The sequence below is a fragment of the Bos javanicus genome, chromosome 17 (genome assembly GCF_032452875.1).
Source record: "Bos javanicus breed banteng chromosome 17, ARS-OSU_banteng_1.0, whole genome shotgun sequence".
NCBI lineage: Eukaryota > Metazoa > Chordata > Mammalia > Artiodactyla > Bovidae > Bos > Bos javanicus.
Window position 1 is genome coordinate 52,220,258 of NC_083884.1, and position 19,329 is coordinate 52,239,586.

Here is a 19,329-nt window from a genome sequence, read left to right on the forward strand (position 1 = left end):
CTACCCATGAAATCTGAAGATGCTGAATATGTTTTTGACTCGTGGAATAGAGGGGTTCTGGTAGGGAGTGGATGGTGTGGGATGAAACAGGGAAAGTAAAGTGGAACAAGCTCTAAGAAGATGTGGAGGGAATTAAAGATCAAGAAACCATGTGTGGGACTTCCCTGGTGGTCCAGCAGTTAGGAATTAGCCTACCAATGCAGGGGATATGGGTTCGATCCCTGGTCCAGGAAGATTCCACTTGCTGCAGGGCAACTAAGCCCGTGCACCACAACTACTGAGCCTGTGCTCTATGGCCTGTGCTCTGCAGCAAGAGAAGCCACTGCAATGAGAAGACTGTGCACTGCAGCTAGAGAGGCGCCCCCGCTCACTGCAGCTGGGGAAAGCACGAGTGCAGCAATGAAGACCCAGCACAGCCACTAAATTTAAATTTTTTTAATGTTACCTTAAAAATAATAGAAACTACTTGTGACTCCTGGGAGAAGAGAGGAAGCCAAACTGTAGCACATCTGAGGAGAGAAAGGGGGCAAAGATTCCCATGAGGAGAACCAGCTGGAAAAGTGTTATAACTAAGAAGCATTGATAGGGTGGCCAGATACAAGATAAATACACAAACGTCAACAACTTTCCTTTATGACAGCCTCAACCAGTGACACAATATCAGGGGGCCAAAAGATCCATCTATGTAAGAAAACAAAATCAGAGAGTACTGAGGCATAAAGTTAGAAGAAATGCCCAAGACCAATGTGAGAACACTTGTAAAACTTCACTGGAGAATATGCGTAGACCTGAATAATGGAAAGTCTTATCTTATTCTTTGGGTAAAAAGGCTCAACATTATAAAGATGTTGATTTCACCCCCACTTTAATCTAGCACTTCAATGCAATTCCAAGCAACCTCCTAATATAAATAAAAGGCTGATGCTAAAATTCATCTAAAATTAAAAACCATGAAATTGTGTAAAAGACAGTGACAAGATGGTAAAACACACTACAAAGCTGTAATCATCAAAAAGGTGTGGTCTCATGTACATACTGCTATGTTTAAAATGGATACCAAAAAGGACCCACTGTATACAGCACACAAAACTCTGCCCCGTGTTATGTGGCAGCCTGGATGGGAGGGGCGTTTGGGGGAGAATGGATACATGCATGTGTATGGCTAAGTTCCTTCACTGTTCGCCTGAAACTATCACAACATGTTAATTGGCTACACCCCAATACAAAATAAAAAGTTTTCTTTAAAAGAGGTATGGTCTCAGCAAATGGAGATTCTCAGCAACTGTTGATTCTTTGCAATCCAGAGCATCTAACCTCCCTTTCCCAAAGAGCACCCCGAATAGCCAGGGTCTATGTGGGACCGACTTCATCCTTAGCTCTAGGATGGAGTCTGACTGGCATAAGCCATGTTCCATTCTCCTACCCTGATGCTGTGTTTAAATCAGATCAAAAATGAGGATAACTTAGCCTAATTCCAGAGGGCCTGTTTACGTAGACTCTCGTTTTCCTGTTGGATATGACCAAGGAAGCATGTAATCTTGGAGCTCCTGGATTCAGACCAAGGTAGCACCAAGACAAAGAAAGCAGAGCTGACAAATGCAGAGAGAAAGTTGGTCCTTACTGTGTCATCTGGGCTGTGAGATCCTGCCTTGCCTGAAGCCCCAGACTTCTCAAGTATAAGTCAATAAATCCATTGCATTGTTTTAATCACTTTCGATTGAGTTTTCCTTGTTTGCAACTAAAAATATCTTCCCTCCTTCAATACAGATTGGATACATAGATAAATAGAAAAACACAGAGAATCCAGAAAAGGATGTGTGTGTGTGTGTGTGTGCATGTGTGTGTGTGTGTGTCTGTGTTTCACATCCCAGGGTGGACATGTGTTTCTGCAAGAGTGGTTCTTACACCATCCTCATCAGCATCACTTAGGGGCCTTGGAGGACTTCTGAAATGAAGGCTGCAGCCCAGCAGGGTTTGAGTGGGTTATCTACATCTGTAACACACTTCCCAGCTACTTCTTTTTTTTTTTTTTCCCAGCTACTTCTTAGGCATGAAGAAGTTTGAGAGCTACCAGAAAAGAGAAGTGTTCCAAACTGTGGGTCCTGAGCAATCAGTGGGTTGTGAAATCAGTTTAGAAGCTTTGGGTCAGCACTTTTTTAAGCAAAAGAATGGGCTGGGGTGAAGTGGAACAAAACAGAATGAAACAGAACAACATCAGAGAGTGTCACAGCAGAAAAGCTAAGTATTGCTTTACGAACTTTTGTTTCAGGTATGTATACATATGCAAAGCTGAGATTCAGCTGGCATTCGGCATTACAACTATATCCATTGTTAAAGTACTCTAATGCATTTCTACTGGTTGGGGGACAACTGTTGCCTGACCATGTCCTCCTCCTGCTGCCCTGGGATACCCTCTCCCCACAACCCCTTTCAGATTCAGCAACAAAAGGGTTAACTTCTGGCACAGCAGGGGGTTTCCAGGCCTGGCTCCGTTTTAAGACCAAATTCTGATGGGTCAGCCTCTTGGCCCCACCAGATGTTAAATATTTTGACTCTCACCTCCGTACATGTGTGTGAGTGTAATGGATTGGAATATTGAAATGGACTGTGATTATTGAGAAAGTTTGAAAAGCATGGTTAAGGGGCCAAGGGTTCTCGGTGGGTCCTGGGGAAGGGAGAGGGGGTGGGGGCACTGAGTGCATTCAGGTGCTGTGTCCAGCCCATCACCTGACTGGGCTTCACAAGGCAAAGCAAACAAGGAAAGGCCTTTGCTTCCTTCGCACATATTTGATCTGAAAACAAACAGTGGAAGGTGTGTAAATACACTCACCAGACCTGCCACTGGAGGAGCAGGTGGTGAGAACACCAGATCGAATGGGATGATAATGACATGCGGTTTCTGCCCAACCTCCAGAGAGGATCCAGAGATTATCCAGATGTTGGGAGGAAACCAAGAAGATGGAAAAGAGACGCTGCTTCCCGGATCCACTAAACAAGCAAGATCAGATCCTGGGACTGATGAGAATTTTAAATACATCAGTTCTTCAAATGCTAATAAATCTTATGTTTTGAGATGAAATTCAGTAAGAGCCTCTCATTTCACGAATTCAGTGTGGCCAATATCATTCAAGGGCTTCTCTGGTGGCTCAGTGGTAAAGAGTCTGCCTGCAATGCAGGAGCCACAGGAGATGCAGTTTTGATCCCTGGGTCAGGAAGACCCCCTAGGGTAGGGCATGGCAACCCTCTCCAGTATTCTTGCCTGGAGGAATCCCGTGGACAGAGGAGCCTGGCAGGTTACAGTCCCATGGGGTTGCAAAGAGTCAGACCACTGAAGTGACTTAGCACACACACATGCACAATATCATTCAAACCTTAGATCCAAATAAAATCCATTTCCTAAAACACTGCCATCTTGTGACTCATTGTCTTCCTGTTCCACTCACTCACTTAAATATGATCCACCGCCTTTTTAACTTTTTTAATGTTTATTTACTTATTGGCTGTGTCAGGTCTCAGTTGCAGCACGCAGAATCTCTGCTGCGGCATGCAGGATCTCTAGTTGCCAAGCACATGCTTAGCTGCCCCTCAGCATGAGGATCTTAGTTCCCCATCCAGAGTTCAACCCAAGTCTCCTGCACTGGAAGGAGGATTCTTAACCCCTGAACCACCAGGGAAGTCCCCACCCCCTTAAAAAAAAAAAAAAAAAACTGTTGATCTTCACATCGACTCTCGATGAGTTTGGAAATAAGTATACACCCTTGAAACCATCTCCACAATTAGATGCCATAAACATATCCATCACTTACAAAAGTGTCTTCCTGCTCTTTTATTTTGGGGTGTGATAACAACACTTATTAAACTTATCCTCTTAACCAAGTTTTAAACCTACAAATCAGTATTGTTAACTGCAGGTACTGTGGTGTACAGGAAGTCTCCAGGAATTAATATTCCTTTTGTATAATTGAAACTTTGTGCCGTTTGACAAATCTTTGCTGTGTCCTCCTCCCCTCAGCCCCTGGCCACCCCTATTCTACCATCTGCTTCTGAGTTCAATTCTTTTAGATTCATCACATAAGTGGTATCATGCAGTATTTGCCCTTCTATACCTGGCTTGTTTCATTTAGGGTAACAGCCTCCAAGTTCATCCACGTTGTCACAAATGGCAGGATTTCCTCCTTTTTCATGGCTGAATACCATTTCATCGAATTACAAGCCACAGCTTCTTTATTCATTCTTTCGTCAGTGGACATTTAGGTTGCTTCCATGTCTTGGCTACTGTGGATAATGCTGCCACGAGCATATAATAAGAATAATGCTGCAGCTTTGAGATACTGATTTCAACTCCTTTGGCTGGAAGTGGGGTTGCTGGATCGTATGGTAGTTCTATTTTAAATATTTTGAGGCACCTCCACACTGTTTTCCATAGTGGCTGCACCAATTTACATTCCCACCTACAATGCACAAAGTGAACATGAGAGTCGCTCAGTCCTGTCTGACTCTTCGCAACACCATGGACTATATAGTCCATGGAATTCTCCAGGCCAGAATACTGGAGTGGATAGCCTTTCCCTTCTCCAGGGGATCTTCCAAATCCAGGGATCAAACCCAGGTCTTCCGCATTGCAGGCAGATTCTTTACCAGCTGAGCCACAAGGGAAGCCCAAGAATACAGGAGTGGGTAACCTTTTCCTTCTCCAGTGGTTCTTCCCGACCCAGGAATCAAACTGGGGTCTCCTTCATTGCAGGCAGATTCTTTACCAACTGAGCTATGAGGGAAGCCATGCACAAAGGTTCCCTTTTATCCACATCCTCACCAACATTTGTGGATAGACATCCTAACAGGTGTGAGGTGCTACTTCATTATGGTTTTAATTTGTCTTTTCTTGATGATTAGTGATGCTGAGCAAAAATCTTTTCATGTACCTATTGACCATCTGTATATATTCCTTGGAAAAATATCTAGTTGAGACCTTCACCCATTTTTAAATTAGGTTATTTGATTTTTTGCTATTGAGCTGTAGGAGTTCTTTAGCTATTTTAGATATTAACCCTTTATCAGATAGATGATTTGCAAATACTTTCTCCTACTCCATAGGTTGTCTTTTCAGTGTGCTGACCGTTTCCTTTGTTGTAAGGATCCAGCTGTTGCCAGCACTTGAAAAAAATGTTTCCCAGGAAGATGAGCAGGATGAAGCTCACTGCAGTGCTCAATTTACTACAGTAAATTTCTCCAACCCCGTCTCAATTCTAGATTCCTCTGACCCTCAATCCTACTGCTAGGATGTACCCCACAGATGTGCACTGGGGAGAGGGTCTAGGCGGGGAAGGGATAGGATTGCCAGGCACAAGATAGGGTGCCAAGTTAAAACTGAATTTCAGATCAACAAAAGAATTTTTAGCATAAGTGTGTCCCAGGCAATATGCAGGATATACTTATACTAAAAAAAAATGTTGTTTATGGAACTTCCCTGGTGGTCCTGTGGCTAAGATTTTGTGCTCCCAATGCAAGGGGGCACGGGTTCTGTCCCTGACCATGAACTAGATCCCATAGGCCACGACTCAGAGTTCACGTGACACAACTATCAAATAAATACATTTTTAAAAAATACTCTTTATCTGCAATTCACATTGAACTGGATATCCTGTGCCTTATTTTGCTAAATCAAGCAGGCCAAGAAAGGAGGGTCTGCACGAAAGAGGGGAGATGTTCATCTTCCACGTTGCACTTCTTTGTACTGTTCGCGTTTTCAAGTGTTTATAAAATTTAGGACTTTTTTAATGTGAGCAGGAATTATATGAGACCTGAACCATTCCTGTGGATTTGTTTTCCTCTTAATTCTTTGCCATTTTTGTGCATTTCTGAATGGTTAAAGACATCTTTTAAGATTTAAAAAAAAAATTCAGCTCAGTGTAAGTAGGAAAAAAGAGCCATAATGAAGCGCTTTCTGGATTAACAGATGGGGGAAGAAAGGGTTAAGGTTAAATATGGAAAGTGACCTGAAAATCAAGGGCTGTTTGAACAGTAAATGAACTGAAAGAAAATACCAGAGATGGAAGCAGAGCCAAAACACGGCAAGAGTGGAAGTAGAAACAGCAGTGGGAAGTCAGCGTCAGGTGGCTGCATGGTAGACCTCTACGTCTTATTTTAAATAGCCCTGAACGCTCCCCAGTATTTATTTAAGCGTGACTCTTATAAGATAAACTGCATCTCTCTCATTCCTATCATTCTGGTTTCAACACTCTCATTGCACAATCTATCCGCAGAATACAGACAATCCTGAATAATTTACACTTTGCTTCCGTGACTCTGGAATTCACACATTTATGAATTTAAGATTTTCGCCTGAGGCTGAAAATAAATATTTTTCTCTGTCCTTCTGGACAGCATTTCAGTCAGGCAGCCGGAAACTTTCCCCTGGAGGCTGGACAATTGTCCTTCAGCCCACAGGGACCTGCCAGCCCCAATTGGACTCCCAGAGGCAATTCAGAAAATCGGGTGAACATTTTCCATGAAATCCTGTAGGAGCATCATTTATCTTTCTCAAAACTTTCTTGGAAAAATTTCCTTGTGAAAACCCCCCCCAAAAAAAAGTCATTTTGTAAACTGTGAAATGTGGCATGCACTGCACTGCTCAGGAAGGAGCTGGTCTGGCCAGGCCAGGAATTCTGGAAAGTTCTGTCTGCCTCAGGCTGCTTTGTTTGTTCTGTACACTGGCCCTTGTGGTTGGGAATTCACAGCAGCACAAAAGGAGCTTTCTTGGAGTGAAGAGAAATATCCCAGAGGCCTGGATAACAGGGGGTGGTAATGAAGCCAGTGGCTAAAGCGGCGTGTGTGTGTGTGTGTGTGTGTGTGCGTGCGTGCATGCGTGTATGCACGCGCGCTCAGTCACTTAGCTGTGCTCAACTCTTTGCTACCCCATGGACTGTAGCCCGCCAGGCTCCTCTGTCCATGGGATTTTCCAGGCAAGAATACTGGAGTGGGTTGCCATTTCCTCCTCCAGGGGATCTTCCCCACCCAGGGATCGAATCCGCATCTCCTGCATTGGCAGATGGGTTCTTTACCACCGAGCCAGCCAGGAAGCATGAGGTACCCAAAATATGCATGTCATTTGGGTTGCATCCTTGGGAGCCCTGGGGTTGGGTGGCCCAGTGTGAGAGCATCCTGATGAAGTCTGCCTTTATCTGGTCCCCACTTGTTCAAGGCTAGGAGCATGAAGGGCTAGGTGGGACACAGTTCCTCTCATTCCTTCCAGCTCTGGTTTTCCTCCTTGATTCAGGAAACACATCAACTCCACTCCCTGGAACCTGGAGCTTGGCACAGGCAAGGCTGCTCCTGCCCAGAGACCTCCAGGGGCCCAGAGCAGAGACCCAGGAGGGAAGGGTAGAGGGCACCTTGAGACAGTGGACAGGCCTGGGCTCACCTACCATGCCTTCTGTAGCCCAGCTCACTTGCAGAGGGGAGCATCCTCGCTAACACCAGGCAGACTGGTCCTCTGGTTCCATCCACAAGTGCCAGGCACTTGAGAAAGGAAACAAAATGACCTCTGGGTGACATTCAAGACACAGTGGGAGACTTCCCTGGTGTATACTGGATAGGAATCCACCCACCAATGCAGGGGACAAGGGTTCAATCCCTGGTCCGGGAAGAGTCCACATGCCGTGGAGCAACTAAGCCCGTGTGCCACAACTACTGAGCCCGTGTGCCACAACTACTGAGCCCGTGTGCCACAACTACTGAAGCTTGAGTTCCAGCGCCTGTGATCTGCAACCAGACAAGCCACCACAATGAAGACCTAGCACAACCAAAACATGATAATGACAAATGAATTAGCTGATTAATTTTTTAAAAAGATGTAGGGGAAAAATTGCACAGGGTGAAGGGCCCAGAACTTGAAGCTAGGCAGTCTGGGTTTGAATCCTATACCATCACTCCTAGCTGTGACCCCAGGGAGGGGCTGAAAAGCTCAACGTCTCCATCTGGAAACTGGAGACGGAACTTCTGCCTCAGGGGGTGACAGTTTCATTCATGGGCACACTTAGAGCCATGGTACATTCCAGGTGTCCTGAGTACAAGTTGTTGCTATTCTTACAGTCAAACAGGTCATCTTCTTTGGCAAATTTCCACTGAAAAAGTTGGAGAAAAACTGGATGAGTGTCCACACAGAGATCAGCAGACCAGCACCTCTGACGTAGCCAACAGTGCAGGGCAAGGAGCTTGATAAAAACTTGTTCTTTCCTTGGATGTGATCCTCCTCGGCTCTCTATGCTCTTCCCCTTGGAAGGCTTCCATCCACCCTTGGAAGGCTAATCAAAGAGCAGGGGAGGAGAGTTCCCTGGTGGTCTGCCTGGGGCCTGGGTTTGATCTCTAGTCCGGGAACTAAGACCCTGTAAGCTGGACAATGCAGCAAAATAAATAAAAATAAAAATATGTGACAATATCCAGCACTGGAACACACACACACGAAGAAAAAGGGCAAGGGAAAGATGGTGGTGCCCAGTTTGTGCCAGGCAGCTAGTGGGGGTGCCGAACAGCCTTGGTGACCCGTTTGGTTTCTGCAGTGAACTCGAGCAGGTGCAAGTATTCAAAGGCTGAATGAAAATGCCAAGATGCATTTGAACCAGAAACCATGTATTCATAAGAAGGGGCTCAATGCAGATGGACAAAGATGTAAAAAAGCTGTACCCAGCGTACGAGGCATTTCAACGCCCCATTACAGAAGTGGACGCCCAGTGTCCGTCTAACGCAGTGGTTCCAAGCTCACGTTCTTGATCCAAAAGCACTGCGTTCAAACCCCGACTCTCCCACTATCTAATTGTGTGATGTTGGGAAAGATGTTTACTCTCTCCAGCAGTGCTGCCTGGTAGAACTTTCTGCAGGCGAGGAAATGGTTTGCATCCAGGCCGGGCTGTGTGTGGAGCACTTGAGACATTGGCTAGCCCACACTTTAATTAATTTATGCTCAGTTTTGATTTAATTAATTTTAATTTATCAGCTGCACTGCTCTTTACGGTAACCTCTAGCCATATGTAACTTTTTTTTATTGAAGCATTTGAACTGTGGTGTTGGAGAAGACTCTTGAGAGTCCCTTGGAATGCAAGGAGATCAAACCACTCGACCCTAAAGGAAATCAAACCTGAATATTCATTGGAAGCTGAAGTTGCTGAAGCTGAAGCTCCGATACTTTGGCCACCTGATGCAAAAAGCCGACTCACTGGAAAAGACCCTGATGCTGGGAGAGATTGAAAGCAAAAGAAGGGGTCGGCAGAGGATGAGATGGTTAGATAGCAACACCGACTCAGTGGGCATGAATTTGAGCAAACTCCAGGAGATAGTGGAGGACAGAGGAGCCTGGTGTGCTGCAGTGCGTGGAGCCTCAAAGGGTCAGACAGGACTTAGCAACCTAACGACATAGTTGGCTTACAGTTTATATACATTCTTTTTCACACTCTTTTCCATTATAGGTTATTGGACGATATTGGGGATAGTTCCCTGTGCTATCCAGAGGTCCTTGTGATTTACCTATTTTATGCATAGCAGTATGTATCTGTTAATCCCAGACTCTTAATTTATCCCTCCCTCCTTTCCCCTTTGGTAACCATAAGTTTGTTTTCTATGTCTGTGAGTACATTTCTGTTTTAAGTAAGTTCATTTGTATCACTCTTTTAGATTCCATATATGAGTGATATCATTGGATATTCGTCTCTGTCTGACTTACTTCACTCAGCACGATAACCTCGAGGTCCATGTTGCTGCAAATGGCATTATTTTGTTCTTTCTTATGACCAAGTAGTATTTCATCATGTATATGGAATACAGGAATCGAACTGGGATCTCCTGCATTGCAGGTGGATTCTTTACCAACTGAGCTATCAGGGAAGCCCACGCATATATGTACCACATCATTATCCATTCATCTGTCGATGGGCCACATGTGACTATTAAAATTGAATTAGTTAATTTATTTGATTTCATAAGCCTCTGCTTTTCCTCCTCTGTAACATGGGTAGAATAGTATCCACTTCACAGAATTAAATGAGATAAAGTCTGAAAAGGGTCAAGTTCATGGTAAGCATTTAATAAATGTTAGCTATTATTCTGGTGAATTTTCCTGGGTACATAGTAGTCTCTCACCTCCTTGCCGGAGGCTTTCTGTCCTCTCGTGTGACTCGTTCATTCCACCTTGGGGAGGCAGAATAGCAGCCTTCCAAAGATGTCCATGGAGTACTCCCCAAGCCTGTCAATCTGTTAGGTTACAGGGCAAAGAGGAATTAAGTTTACATGTGGAATTAAGGTGGCTAATCAACTGACCTTACAATAACAACATAATTTTGGACTGTCCAGTTGCGGCCCTTATAATCATAAGAGTTCTTAAAAGATGGAAAAGGGAAGAAGAGAAGGACGTGGCATGAGAAAAGACTCAAATGGCCATTGCTGGCTTTGAAGATGGAGGAAGGGGCCACAAGCCAAAGGACAGGACAGGCTCTAGAAGCAGGAAGAGTCAAGAGACAGATTCTCCCCTAGAACTTTGGAGCCAACCCTGCTGACACCTCCACTTTAGCTCAGTGAGACCCATTTCCAGACTTCAGACTTCCAGAACCGCAAGATAATAAATGCATGTTGGTTTAAGCCTCTAAGTCACGGCAATTCATTACAGCTGAGGCAGGGGACGAGTACAAACGCTGACTAGCTGATTCTGTGACAAGATTGCCCTCCTGGCCCCAGTGAACCTCCAGCAGCGTCCACTTTGGGTCTGACTGGTCAGTGTCATGGTTAATCACAAACCTATAAATCAGATGGAGGCAGGAGGGGGAACCTGAAAGACCTCTTATTTAAAACGTCGTTTCTGCAAGAGAAGGGTCTGTGTTCCATTATGTTTTCAAAGTTCCATTTATATGTTTCAAGTCCGTTCTTCTCTAAATGGTGCCGAATGAATTGTAGTCCCCAGCGCACACCCTTTGGAGGACTGTGGGGTTAAATGAAAAGAAACGGACAGTGGGTGTGTATGTTCCTTGCAGTGAAGTAGCCCTTTCTTTGCCAAACCGCTTCTCCATTTCTGAGACACCCTCCAAGGAAACAGGGCCATTCTAGGAGGGTACCTTGGATGCCTTAAATCCAGAGGGATGATAAAGGTGGTGGTGGTTGGGGGAGGGGAGGTTGTACCAGCACCAGGGAATCTGGCCTGACCCTGGGAGGAGGGAAGACAAACCCGCAATGACTTTCAACTTTTGGTTCTGTATCTCTCCAGCTCACCCACATCCCCTACCACAAAGGCATTCCTCTTCCCTGCTCCAAAAGCACAACTTGGCTTCCAAGAAACAGAGAAGCAACATTTTGTACCAGATTCTGCTCGATTTGGTCAAAGATCAGATGCACACTCTTCAGCAAAGCAGGAATCATACTACCAGTTTCCCAGATCAGACTCACTTCTAATGTCAGGAAAGAAGATACAAATCCACAACCCCTTACCCACAAATCTGAAGTCCAAACAGGTCTGAACACTAAAAGTTTCCTCATCACTCATCTGCATCAAAACCTGAGCCAGGTCACTGTAATGTGACATGGTTTTTATTTATCCAGCTTAGTGTGATGGCTTCTCAAGTAGCTCTGCTGGGAAAGAATCCACCTGCAATGCAGGAGACTCCAGTTATATTCCTGGGTCACAAAGTTCCCCTGGAGAAGGGATAGGCTACCCATTCCAGTATTCTTGGGCTTCTCTGGTGGCTCAGATGGTAAAGAATCTGCCTGCAATGCGGGAGACCTGGGTTCCATCCCTAGGTTGGGAAGATCCCCTGGAGTAGGGCATGGCAACCCACTCCAATATTCTTGCCTAGGAAATCCCATGGACAGAGGAGCCTGGCAGACTCCAGTCCATGGAGTCACAAAGAGTCTGACATGACTGAGCAACTAAGCACAGCACAGCACAGGGTGACTATTCCTACAACTTACTGCAGAAAACAATGTGCTATTATTACAGAGTTCTTCCCCAAATCCTGACTGCCACAGGCAAGACCCACCAGTGGATGCTACAATCATTGGGCCAAAGTTTGAGGAGAAACAGGATATTTGCAAGGTCTCCAAGGGTCTCCCCCGGTAGCATTATTCATTACAAAGGGAAAACGGTGATGTTACAAAGGAGAAAGTTGCTACTTTAACCAAGGGATCAAGGTTAACATCACTAGCAGGAAGACTTATGGACCACATTGGCCTCGGCTATGATGCCACAGAGAACAGCTCAACACTGTCCCTCTGGCTTTCTTGCCAAAAACGTATCTCATTTTAAAATGTATCTCGGGACTTCTCTGGTGGTCCACTGGCTGAGACACTGACCTGCCAATGCAGGGGACTGGGGTTCGATCCCTGGTCAGGGAACTACATCATACATACCACGGCTGAGAGCTCGCATGCCACAGCCAAAGGTCCTGTGGGCCGCAACTAAGACCCAGAGCAGCCACATAAATACATACTCTTTACAAAATAAATAAATGAAAATAAAGTGAATCTCATGTTAGGGAATTCCCTGTCAGTCCAGTGGTGAGGACTCCATGCTTCCACTGCAGGGGACACCAGTTTGATCCCTGGTCTGACCACTGAGATCGCCCAAGCCACACGGTGCAGCCAATAAAATAAATAAATAAATAATTAAATGTATCTCATTTTAAATCTCTAAATTTAAATTGAGACACATCTTAAATACACTTAAACGTGAATGTATCTCTGTTTTAAACATGGGAAAACATCAGACAACACAAACCGAGGGCCATTCTCAAAAATCACTGACCTGCACTCTTCAAAAATGTCAAGGTCAGGCCAGACCAGAAAAGACAGACACTGTACAAGGTTAGAAGAAACCAAAGAGACCCCCCCGCCCCCAGCTCACTGCACTGTGAGATCCCAGGAGGGATCTTGGAACAGTAAAAAGACATTAGTGGAAAAACTTGTGAAAATCGGGTAAGGTTTGTTGTTCAGTTAATCGCATCCTATTAACATCAATTTCCTAGTTTTGATCTTTGAATAAATGTGTAAGATTTCAATATCAGGGGAAGCTGGGTGAAGAGTATATGAGAACTCTCTGTGCTATTTTGCAAATTTTCTGTAAGTCTAAAGAAGTTATTCTAAAATAGAAAAGTTCTTTTTTTTTTTGAAAGAAGGGTTAGGCTACCCGAGGAGGGAAGGAACTAAGGATTTATACATCAGTTGCCCAGAGACATTGATTGAGGGCTTTTGACTGGGTGGAGATCCCCCAGCACTTCCAGCTTGCTGGCTGGGCAAAGAGACCTACCAGGTTTCAGAGAAGAGGTTTCAGGCAGTGGCAGCTAGGTGAGCGAGTCAATGGCCAACTGAGAGACACAGGTGGGGCCCTGGGCAGCATCCCCTCCAGACGCTCACTCTGAGAGGCAACAAGAACAGTTTAGGGGCTTTGAGACTATCTCTTCCTTCCCTGCTGGCAGTCTTTCCAATCCATTTCTGTATAACCAAATAGCCATTCAACACTGACCCCTTCCCTTACTGGAAAGGACCTGGTGACCTAGCCCCTTCATCCGTGACACAGTCTTTTGTCTTTGGGATGTCTACATCCTTGGGCAGAGGATGGAGTCTTCTTGTTATTTTAGAACAAAACTCAATATAAAGTTCAGTAGAGGAACTTTCCTGGTGGTCCAGTGGTTACGAATCCACCTTCCAAAGCAGGGGACTCAGGTTCAATCCCTGGTCGGGGAACTAAGATCCCATATACCTTAGGGCAACTAAGTCCATGGTCTGCAGCTACTGAGTCTGTGCACTCTAGAGCCCAAGTGCCACAGATACAGAATCTATACGCCGCAACACAGAGCCTGCACTGCAATGAAGAGACGTTATTGTTCAGTCTCTAAGTCGTGCCTGACTCTTTGTAATGAAGATGCCACTTGCCAAAGGCTCAACGCAGCCAAATACATAATAAAATAAATATTTTAAAAAATGCTTCCACATACCTTAAGCCATTTTCTAAAAAAGTTCAAAAGATAATGAGTGGTGAATTAAGCAAACAAACCACAAAACACCACCATGTATTCACAATTCCATCAAAGCATGTAAGTCCGGACTAAATTCAAACGAAATAATCTGTGACAAGGGATAGGTCTTTCTTTCCACTGCACCTCAAGGAATCATCGTTCCCTTCATTCTAGAATCCACAGAAAGTAAGCACATTGTGCTGTCAGCTTAATTCAGACAGCACCTACAGGCCCCCGGCTCTCAGAGTTATGGTCTTTTCTTAGGAAAAGTCACCTCTTTGTGGATCTGACGGTACATTTATTTTGGAAAAGAGGGAGAGTTCCTTATATACATTCCCAACCTCTGTTTTAAATTATTGCCTCAGACCTTCCTGCCAAACCCATCATGTATAAAGGGACTCATGGCTAAGTGTGTAAATAATTTTTAAAATTCCACTGGTAGTGATTTGGAAATAAGAGGGTTTTTCTTTTCTTTCTTTCTTTTTTTTTTCTTTCTTTCTCCCTGCTAGGGTTACTCAAGAATTTAACATTGTTTTAATTTGGAACACAAGTCAAGTCTATTAAAACCTCTTGTGCCCTGTATATAAAACTTGTGCTTTACATCATCATAAAGCTTTAGAATATTAAGTAATTGATTTAATTAAACACGCAATTTTATTTTTTGCCCTCAGGCCCCACCCTGGATGTGAAAAGGTTTTATAAATTTCAAAGAACATGGAGACATGGGGTCAATGTTATGGACCTAGGAAATCAAGGTCATCGCTCATGCAGGTAGATCAGTGAACAAAGGCCTGGGCTACCCCCTGGTTTAGGCAAATTTGAGAGCCTTTAAATATCCTTATTTTATCATAATAGGATTTGATCAAACAGAGAGCTGATGCTTTTGCTGCCCAACTTTCATGCCTTTTCTTTTGGAAAGGCTCTCAATTTCCTTCTATGGTGTCAGTCCCTGAGTAACACCAATAATAAAGGATACAGATGGGGTTTCATGCAGGGATCCAGGGACCCAAGGCCACAGTGATTGGTTCAGGGGATGGTCATGTGACTGAATAGGAGCCAATGAGAAGTCACTGGGATGTGGATCGGAATGCTGGGACCAAGGAACTTCCTCTGTTTGTTTTGTTTTGTTTTTCTGAAGCACTAGATCTGGTGCTGCCATCTTGTGACCGCCAGGGGTGAAAGTGCCAGGGGCCACCAGGAAAAGCTCAAGGATGGACTCAATGAGGAAAAGATGGGGCCAAGAATTAGGAAGAAAAAGAGAGGGGGAAAAAGAGCATCCTACTTATATAGTTTAGACCCCTATTTCCAGTTATGCTCAAAGTCAGCAGTTGCAGAGAGATGAGACAAGAAATTATTTTTAGTGCTTAACCCAGTTGGGGTTTCTGTCATTTGCAACCGAAACAGACAGAAGCCAGTTTGTCTGGGAAATTAACAAATTAGAGCCCTAGTAAGTTAAAAATTACTCCTGAGATGTACTATGTCAGCTCCTCTCTTCAACCATTGATGTTGCCTGAAGGATCGTGAGGCTTCTCTCAGGGTTGGGGAGGGAAGGAGATCGGCCCTGGGATTTCTTTGGAAGGAATGATGCTAAAGCTGAAACTCCAGTACTTTGGCCACCTCATGCAAAGAGTTGACTCATTGGAAAAGACTCTGATGCTGGGAGGGATTGGGGGCAGGAGGAGAAGGGGACGACAGAGGATGAGATGGCTGGATGGCATCACTGACTCAATGGACATGAGTCTGAGTGAACTCCGGGAGTTGGTGATGGACAGGGAGGCCTGGCGTGCTGCGATTCATGGGGTTGCAGAGTCAGACACGACTGAGCGACTGAACTGAATTGAACTGAAGGGCTCTGGGCTCTGATTCAGGGGTAACTTTGGACAGTCACTTCCTCACCCTGGTACTTAGTTCCTAAGAGAGGAAGTGGATAAGGTAGTCTTTCAAATGCCACCTCCACAAATATTTTTTTAAAAGGAACTTCCCTGGTGGTCCAGTGGCTAAGACTCCATGCTCCCAACACAGGGAGCGCAGGTTCTATCCCTAGTCAGGGAACTAGATCCCACATGCTGCACCTAAGAGTTTACAAGCCACAGCTAAAGATCCTGCATGCTGAATGAAGAGTGAAGAAGATTCTGTGTGCCGCACCTAGGACCCAGTGCAGCCAAATCAATATTAAAAAAAAAAAACCATAAAGCAATATACTGTGTTATCCACACACTTGTTTGAATAAAATAATATATTTTAAAGCAAAAACTAAAAAACCATAAAGCTGTATATTTATTTATTTTTGGCTGCTCTGGGTCTAAAATTTTAAAAACTAAATAAAAATTACATTAAAATGAAATAAAATGCCACCTCCAGAATGGTCCGATCTGTGATTTTAGAGACTGTGATGAGAGATCACAAATCTCCTGATACTACACATGTGCATGCACACACACATATATACTCACATACTCATGCACACATATACATAGATACACACACACATACACACACATAAATATAAATACATACACACAAGTCTCTCCCCCAACACACCCCTTATTCCACAAACTACTCAGTCTTCCTTTGTAGGAGTCACTTCTCTCTGGAGCCTAAAGACCGGGTGCCCCCTGGACCCCACAGTGGCACAGAGAAAGTGGGACACAAAAGCTGAGGCAGCACTTGCTTAACCCACACAAACCCCTCAACCCCATCTTAGAATGCCCATGGGAGCAACAGAAAAGGTGCGTATACAGCATTCCACACTTGAATTCCTGGGATGCCCCTGTGGAAATTTAAAGAACCAAAAAAAAAAAAAAAAAAAAAGGGTCCTCCTTCATGAGCAAGGGAATCACTGCAGCGACCACAGCATGCTGCCTCTGGGTGATGCCCAGTGTCTCTCCAAGTGTTTTCTGGTGTTTCTACCCCTGGTCATGTTTGTAGAACCAACTCTAATTCTAACACCTGCTCAGTTTTAAATCACTGAGATGCATAGAATGACCTCCAAAGGTGCCAACGGGGCGTTAGAAAAACCCAACTTCCAGTTTAAATAAATTTTAATGGAAACTGAATCCCTTTGCTATACACATGAAACTAACACAATATGATTAATCAAGTATACTCCAAAAAATACAGAAAGTTTCAAAAAAATGTTTAACAGAGGGAAGTGGAAATAGGATATACTCTCAACTACATACCCACCCACACATATCCACATACACACACACTCACACTCATACACACACACACACACACACACACACACACAGCATGTACCTGTACTGGATGGCAGGTATACATCATATATTCTGCACCACGAAGAGCCTTCTGCACACCCAGGCCCACTCACATCCCCTGGAAGCTGCTTGTGGGCCCTCACATCTGGAGACCCACACACCAGCAAGGTGGTCTATCCCAGGCCCAGGATATTTGGTCAGGGATTCTGGGGTTCCAGGTACCAGGAAATCTGGGGTCCCGGGTATCAGGAGTTGTCTGGAGCCAGGGCTGGGATGAGGGTGGGGCAGGGGAGGGGCTTCCTCTCACACCCACCCTTGGACTCGTGTCCTCTGAGGGGAGAGCCTGGACAGAATCAGCTCCCTAAGTCCCAGACCCAGGGCAGTCTCCCTACAGCCCACCGCCAAGTTCAAGGGCATTACTGGCCCCTGGGCACCCCCATCCTCCCCCGTAGGACCATCATAGAACATCATTTAAAAACCAGAACCCTAGGACTTCCCTGGTGCTCCAGCGGTTAAGACTTCACCTTCCAAGGCAGGGAATAAGGGTTCCATCCATGATCTGGGAGCTAAGATACCACATGCCTTGTGGCCAAAAAACCACAGAAGCAACATTGTAACAAATTCAATAAAAGACTTTAAAAAGTAAAAAAGAAAAAAAAAAAAGCCCACAGCCCTAAAGTATATATGTCAACCCTTGGCCCCCAAGCATCCCCAAAACACCCCCTCTGGGAGCCCTATTATTGGTTCCTTGAGCAGAGGCAGCCCCCTCCCCTGTACTTCCCCCAGATATAGCCTCTTTCAGGACCAGACATCCAGAGCACAGAGGTTTCCTACCATTTGGAAGAACAGAATTTCAGTTTCCTCTGTCACAGCCAGCTTCAAAGGCATGGGGACAAATTGATTTTTCCAGGACTTCCTTAATTGTCCCAGAGAAGCACTTGAATCTCCTCTATCTGATTCTATTTTCAGAGATCTGTTTCTCGGGGCACCTCTGACCCTTCTCAGAGGCTGGAAAGGAGCCCTCTGCCGCTTTGCGCTGACATGAACTGAGGTTTCAGGAGGAGGGGATGGGGGTCTGAGGGACGCCTGCCATGCATGGCTCCCACCTTAATGCAACTAATCGTGGCGCCTGGGGTTTGTAAAGTTCTATTCTTCCCAGGAACACGGAGCTTACTTCTCTGTTAACCTCATCTACTGGCATATCTGTCAGATGAGGGAACAAGGCAATATTTTAAAAGGAATCACTTGTGTTTTTAATTAATTTATTTATGGCTGTGCTGAGTCTTCATTGCTGTGCTCGAGCTTTCTCTAGTGGATGCAAGCAAGGCTACTCTTCATTGCAGGGCACAAGCTCCTCACTGTAGTAGCTGGCTTCTCTTGTTGCGGAGCACAGGCTCTAGGCACATGCACTCAGCAGCTGCAGCTCCCAGGCTCTAGAGCACTGGCTCAGTAGCTGTGGCACACGGGTTTAGTTGTCCTGCTCCATGTAGGATCTTCCCAGATCAGGACTCGAACCCGGGTCCCCTGCATTGGCAGGCAGATTCTTTACTAGTGAGCCACCAGGGAAGCCCCAGGATAAGACATTTTTAACAGCAGACTGGAAGCAGACCCCAAATCTCAAGTCCCATGGGTCTGGCGCACTGTCATATCTGAGGGGGCAAGGCTGCATTGCTTGAGTGTCAAGGCAGAGACCCACCTTCCTCTGGCATTTTTTCATGGACTGTCCTGGGGAAGGCTCAAATTGAGTTAAATAAGCCATTTTTTTTTTTCTAAACCAAATACCAAAGTCACTTTCACGGAACTTAAAATTGTCCTGTGACCATGGAGTGGTGGGGGCAGGGGTGGCTGGGTGATGCTTGGCTTGGAAAAAGGCTGTGATGAGAAGATATGGGAGGAGACACAAGAGAAAGCCTCAGGCACGAAATGGTCCCACTCTTGGTTTCACCATTTGAAAGCGAGCAATTATTTCCACTGGAACCCAGAGAGGACTGAGAGTCCCAATTTTCCTACAACACAGGAAGGAAATTGAGACTTTCAGTTCTGGTTCATTCACTTCAGCTCAGAATCACTCTTCAGTTGGAAAACTCCTGTGGCCTTTGCAGGTTGAATTTTTATGCCTG

General features: G+C 45.1%; 1 protein-coding gene and 1 long non-coding RNA gene across 2 annotated transcripts in view; both read right to left on the reverse strand.

The window, feature by feature from the left end:
• Positions 1 to 19,329, reverse strand: part of ZNF664 (zinc finger protein 664) — a 153,119-nt gene that overhangs the window by 32,548 nt on the left and 101,242 nt on the right. The gene's annotated exons all lie outside the window — the stretch shown is intronic.
• LOC133228754 (uncharacterized) lies at positions 10,055 to 14,593 on the reverse strand. The gene is made up of 3 exons (XR_009730356.1): positions 13,968 to 14,593; positions 13,280 to 13,387; positions 10,055 to 10,242 (listed from the first exon to the last, which is right to left on the reverse strand). It is a non-coding gene; the product is annotated as an uncharacterized LOC133228754 (long non-coding RNA).